Source organism: Chelonoidis abingdonii, chromosome 6, assembly GCF_003597395.2.
Source record: "Chelonoidis abingdonii isolate Lonesome George chromosome 6, CheloAbing_2.0, whole genome shotgun sequence".
Classification (NCBI taxonomy): Eukaryota; Metazoa; Chordata; order Testudines; family Testudinidae; genus Chelonoidis; species Chelonoidis abingdonii.
In genome coordinates this window covers 86,075,942-86,081,941 of record NC_133774.1, presented here as the reverse complement: position 1 = coordinate 86,081,941, position 6,000 = coordinate 86,075,942, and positions in this window count along the sequence as shown.

Sequence of the window (6,000 nt, the reverse complement as noted above, 5' to 3'; positions counted from 1 at the left end):
ACAAAACCTTCCCTGGGGAACCCCAAGACTCAGATCCCTGAGTCTACAACAAAGGGAAATAACCCACTTCCTTCCCCCCTCTCTCCCACCCAGAATTTCCTCTCTGGGCTAACCTGAGAGTTACTGATGCAACCTCTTACATCACATATACCAAGAAGCATGTCCCTCTCTTCCACAAAGAGACAACCAAATACAAGGAAACAAAAAAGATTCTCTCTCTCTTCCCCTTGTTTTCTCCTCCTACCAATTCCTGGTGCTGCAGAGATTCACCCTCCGTAGATCTAACACAAAGAGAATTTCCTCCCTTTCGTTTCCTAGCCTACCCAGAGAGAAAAAGCAGGAGGTCAGACTAGATGATCATATTGGTCCCTTCTGACCTACGAGTCTATGAGTCTATGAGATAAATTGATAGACTCCAGGCATGAATCAGGGTTTTAGCAGGGAGGAAAGGATAGGCTTTACAGTTGTTACAAAGGAAGAAGTGATAAGATCTAGTGAAATCTGGATGCGATGAGGAAGGAAAAAGAATGGTTAAAGATGTCCATGAGCCTGGGGGACATAGGACAAAGCAGTGTTATGGATAGCAAAAAGGGGCAAATGAGGGATTATTCAAACAATTAAAAGGTTGTCAATTATCAACAATCCAGTCTAACAGAGACTCACGGTGTGAGAAATTTCACATAAAACAGGGCATGACTCAATTTACCAATCTCAGAAACAAATCTTTCTGTCAAATGCTTATCCCTTTAGATATCACAAATGATTGTAATTGCTGTTTACCAAGCCTATCAGTTCAGAATATTTATTTTGTTTTGTTTGCTTCTTTACAAATAAATGATTGAGGACTGTGGCTTTAAATATTTCTAACAAGGAGGAAACCACTACATTGTCTTCTAAAATGAACTAATGTAGGAATTACTAGTATTGTCTGTTGTAACTAGCTGTAAATAACCCCCTTCCATATATTCCTCCTCTCCCCTCCAAAACCACCTCCACCAGGAGCAAATTGGCTTAGCAATATTACTATTAATAATGTTCAGTCATGCCCCATGTAGCCCAAGGTGGATGGCCCATAGAAAAAGGGGGCATTGCCTGAGATCCTCATGGGGATGAAGGAGGAGGTAGCATTAGTTCAAATGTATGTTGAAAGCTCTGGTAGGGGAGAAGGAGGAACTCTGCCTCTACTTTCTGAAGAGGATGGGGAGCTGTGCTTCCTCTTCCTTTAATCCCTGGTTGAGAGCTGAAAATGGTGGGGGTGGGTAGGTGTGATAGTGGCAAGAGGTGATAATGGATCTAGTAAATATCTTGGTTCTTGTGTTTTTTTTGTGTTAAGAAGATGTTCCATAATAAAAAAAATATAGAAACCCTCTTTTATCAATTTTATTATTTTGTGCAGAATTTGAATAATAAAGGGACTTATATTCTTTTATTCTATTGCAGTAGAATTCACTCCTGTCCATGGGGCAAGCATTAGGCTTATGTGTCACTTAAATGCTTGTCCCTTCCTCAGATTAGCTAGTGCCAGTTTATTTGCCTATTTTTCTCATTCCTTTTTTTTTTTTTAATTTCCTCTTTAGCCTGAGGGTTTAAATGATGCCTGTGCCTTGTGCTAGCCCTCTGCATGGGGATGAATTTCACCCTGATGGCCCAAACCTGCTCCGGTTGAAGTGAATGAGACTCTTGCCACTGGGCTGAAGACTGTAAGGCTTTGTCTACACTTACAGTTTTGCAGCGCTGGCCATTACAGCTGTGGTTGTACAGCTGTGTACGGCCAGCGCTGCAGTGTGTCCACACTGACAGCGACCAGCACTGCAGTGTGTCCACACTGACAGCGACCAGCACTGCAGTGTGTCCACACTTGCACCAGTTGCAGCACTGTTGTGAGTGGTGCATTGTGGGCAGCTATCCCACAGAGCACCTCGTCCCATTTTGTCGCTGTGGGCTGTGGGTTGGGGGAAGGGGGTTGTGGGAAGGGACGGAAGGGTGCAGGTCATCGCTTCCTGTTCCAATGACCCGTGATGCCTGGGAATGGACCATGCCTAAGAGGTCCCCCGCACTTAGGCACCTTTTTTTAAAAAAAACAAAAAACAAAATACCCCGTCCCAGCTCGCGTCTGGCTCCATGGTCCCGCCTTGGAGTAAGCGCCGGCGGGAGCGCGGCATGCCCGCTCTCCAGCTAGAGCTCAGCGGCGCGGGGCTTGCGGCGCTCCGCTGGGGCTCCAGCCATGAGAGTGGGGGCGGTGGGGCTTTGTCGCGCTCGCCAGAGACAGAGTCGCGGAGTTGCCGCGCTCCGGCCAGAGCAGCAGCGCCCGCGACCCCGCTGGAGCGCCGGCCAGAGCACGGCAAGCCCCGACCCCGCTGGCTCGGCCAGGAGCACGGCCAAGCCCCGCGACCCGGCTGGAGCTCTTGCCGCACCTTTACAATAGCCCCCAGTGGTTGTGGGAAGGGACGGAAGGGTGCAGGTCATTCCGCTCCTCTTCCAATGACCCGTGATTGCCTGGAATCGGACCCCATGCCTAAGAGGTCCCCCCGCAACCTTAGGCCACCTTTTTTTTTAAAAAAAACAAAAAACAAAACTTACCCCGTCCCCAGCTGCGCGTCTGCTCCATGTCCCGGCCTTGGAGTAAGCGCCGGCGGGACGCGGCATGGGCCCCGCTCTCCCAGCTAGAGCTCCAGCGGCGGCGGGGCTTGCGGCGGCTCCGCTGGGGCTCCAGCCATGAGAGTGGGGGCGGTGGGGCTTTGTCGCGCTCCGCCAGAGAACAGAGTCGCGGAGTGGTGCCGCGCTCCGGCCAGAGCAGCAGCAGCCCACGCACCCGCTGGAGCGCCAGGCCAGAGCCACTCGGCAAGCCCCCGACCCCGCTGGAGCTCCGGCAGCAGAGGCAGCGGCCAAGCCCGCGACACCCGGCTGGAGCTCTTGCCGCACCTTTACAATAGCCCCCAGTCAGCGCTGGTCTCGCTACACCGGAAGCAGACCCAGGTATACAGCCAGCGCTGCAAACAGGGAGTTGCAGCGCTGGCTGAGCTTTTAAGTGTAGACACCTGCTAAGTTGCAGCGCTGTAACCCCCTCACCAGCGCTGCAACTTGCAAGTGTAGACAAGGCCTAAGACTACAGTGCCCAGCTACACTGGGACTGTGTTTCCCCCCCAGCTTTATACCTCTTTTGCAAAGTCTTCTGTTAAGCCAGGTGTTTTCAGCCTCAACAAGGGCTGTGTTCAAATAGCTTTATGAGGGACTATAGTGGGGTGGTGACCCCACTCTGGCCCTGAAGGGGTTAAAACAGCCCTGAGAAAGGGCTGCCCCGGGGAGTCACTAGGAAAAGGCTTGGAGGCAGCCAGTCAGGGCCAGGCTGGGCCCTTTAGAAGAGCTGCGGGCCAGAAGGCAGACAATCTCACTCTAGACCTGCAGTGGGAAGGGTTAGCTGCCTGAGAGCAAGGTATCTGAAGTAGAGCAGTGTTGAGGAAAGGCAAGAGGAGCTGGGGAGCTCGAGCCTGGTAAACCCCCAGGCTGCAAGCCTTGGTGAAGGCCTACAAAGGTACTGGGGCTACAAAGATGCAGCCTGGCAATAGGCAGAGGCAGCTGGTCCTAACCCTTTGCCAATGATGAGTGGCCATTACAGACTGCAGTCTGCCCCAGTAAGTGTGGGACAGATGACAACTGGCAGTAGCCACTGAGGCAAGGTGGGTTTAGAGGGTCGGGGGTTCCCCTGGGAGGGGAAACCCAGAGTAGCGGGGTACTGCTGGGGGCAGAACCCTGAGGAAAGGGGCACCGGAGTCTGAGTGGGACATAGGGCCTGAGGCAGGTGAGACACCAGCCAGCAGAGTGCGCTCCAAGGCTGAAGAGCTAATTCCCAAGACAACCAGCAGGAGGTGCCATGCTGATGAGTCACCGTGCTGCTGCAGGGACCCCTAGATGACAAATATCACCGGCTTGAATCACTGCCCAGAATTTCTGAGCTCATTAAATACTTCCCTGGGTGCTATTAATAAGTAATAACTTCCTCACTCACAAGCACTAAGTCTGTGTATGAAATAAGATAAAATTATTAGGGGAAGAAAGAATACCGTATCAGCCAGGAAAACACACCAAGGATATGTCTATATTAATGCTAAATAAAACACTTGGCCATGGTAACTTTGGCACCAGTCCTTTAACTCTGTTCCCCTCCCGGTGATGTGAATATGCAACAGGTAGGTGTCCCTTTGGCACATCACTTCCTTGTCCCAAACAACTAACCCTCCTCTGGCAGCTTGGTGTCAAGGGGTACTCAGGCAGGCCCGCATCCACTCCTGAGGCTCCACCATTGGACCCAGTTATAGCAGTTACTGCTTTATCTAGTGGTTGGGTAGATGGGGGCTCACCAAAGTTCAATCAGCTCTGCTGCTGTCCTCTGCAAAGACCCATCTCTCAACAACACAAGAGGAAGGGAACCAGCATTATACCGATTCCTTGCCACAAGATAGGAGACCTCTTCCACCAGCCAATGAACCAACTCTGAATACACTATTACTGTACAGTGTCACTGGAGAAATTCTGGGTAGAAAGCTTATGCAAGTCAAGCTCTATTAGCCGTACTTCTCCCTGTTAGCCAATAGATGGAGACAGAGAGCTTCTTCCTCTCTGAAGCGTCTGTCCATCTGGTGTTCCAGGTAAATACTTTGTGCAAACAAAGTGGGGGAGCAGGTTCTTGCTCCTGTTTGCCAACAGACAGGAGTAGAGAACTCCTTACCCTCTTACGGCTACAAGCCACTGGGCTTATGTCAATATTTTCTTTCTCATTCTGCTAGCATTGTCATGTGTCTCTTCTAGACATGAACATAGTTTCCCCAAGGCTAATCAAAACTGAACATACAATGAAGAAACCCTTGCTTGCTAAACAGAAGCTGAGAGTAGGTTACCATTTGCATATCTGCACTGCAAGCAGAACTGTTTCAGAGCTATAGTTTGAGGTAGTGTCAGATCACACTGTTGATTCCTAGAAACCTTCTATCATAAATTTGCATTAGCAGGAAAAAGTCTTGGTTTAGGTCTAGATTGGCAAGTGGAAGCTTTTTAGGAGCCTCAGGAGGAATTTGTCTGCTTGAGGTATTTAGAGAAAGAGAAGAATGAAGGTGATCAGGAAACAACTGCAATCATTTCCCATGGGGGTTAGTTTGTGAAACTTAGCAGAAGATCAAAAGTAAAATAAAAAGCCAAGGAAGTAAAAGAAAATAATAAAGCTATTCCATAATTTAGACTTTAAATTGCCACTTTAAATTGGCAATCTGAGGAGCCAGGAAAATCCCATTACAAATACTTAACTAGGACCATTAATTCAACCTAAGATTACATAAAAGAGAGGGGATAATTTGGTAACCCATGCATCAAATTTAATATACGTAAGATCTTCAGAATGGCCAGGAAGTGATACTGTATGTCTCTTATGGTTTATACTGACACTTACCACCCAGTAGTTGAGCACCCTCCACATTAATTAAATTGGAAAAACAAGGCCCTTGTGAACTTTTTGGAGTCTCCAGCTCTTCTTCTGCCTCTTTTTGCTGGGGATAAGGTGTGAGGGCATGGGGTAGGGAAGAGAAAAGAGTTTGTCATTTTTCTTGGGAGGGGGAGGAAGGTAAATAGCATCAAAAGAGGGGAAACATTCTCTATGCCCTCTGCCCCTGTCAATTACTGCTTTACTAAGCAGCAGAGACCGTATAGTCCCAAAACACTAAGGGAGCAAATTAGGAAGCTATCTTTTGTGGGGTCAGCCTGTCCTCAGAAGTTAATAGGAGGTTAATCAAACCAACTTGCTCTCCTTCCCCAACAAAATTAGCAAAGGCATATGGGGCAGTCTCTGGAAGTCTTGGGGTACCACTTAGAGCAATGGTGGACAACCTGCGGCACAACACAGTAATCCTCTGGCAGGCAGCCAGACAGCTTGTCTACATTTGCATGGCCACCCGCAGCTCCCAATGGCCGGGAATGACGAACTGCAGGCGGCTGTGCAAATGTAAACAAACT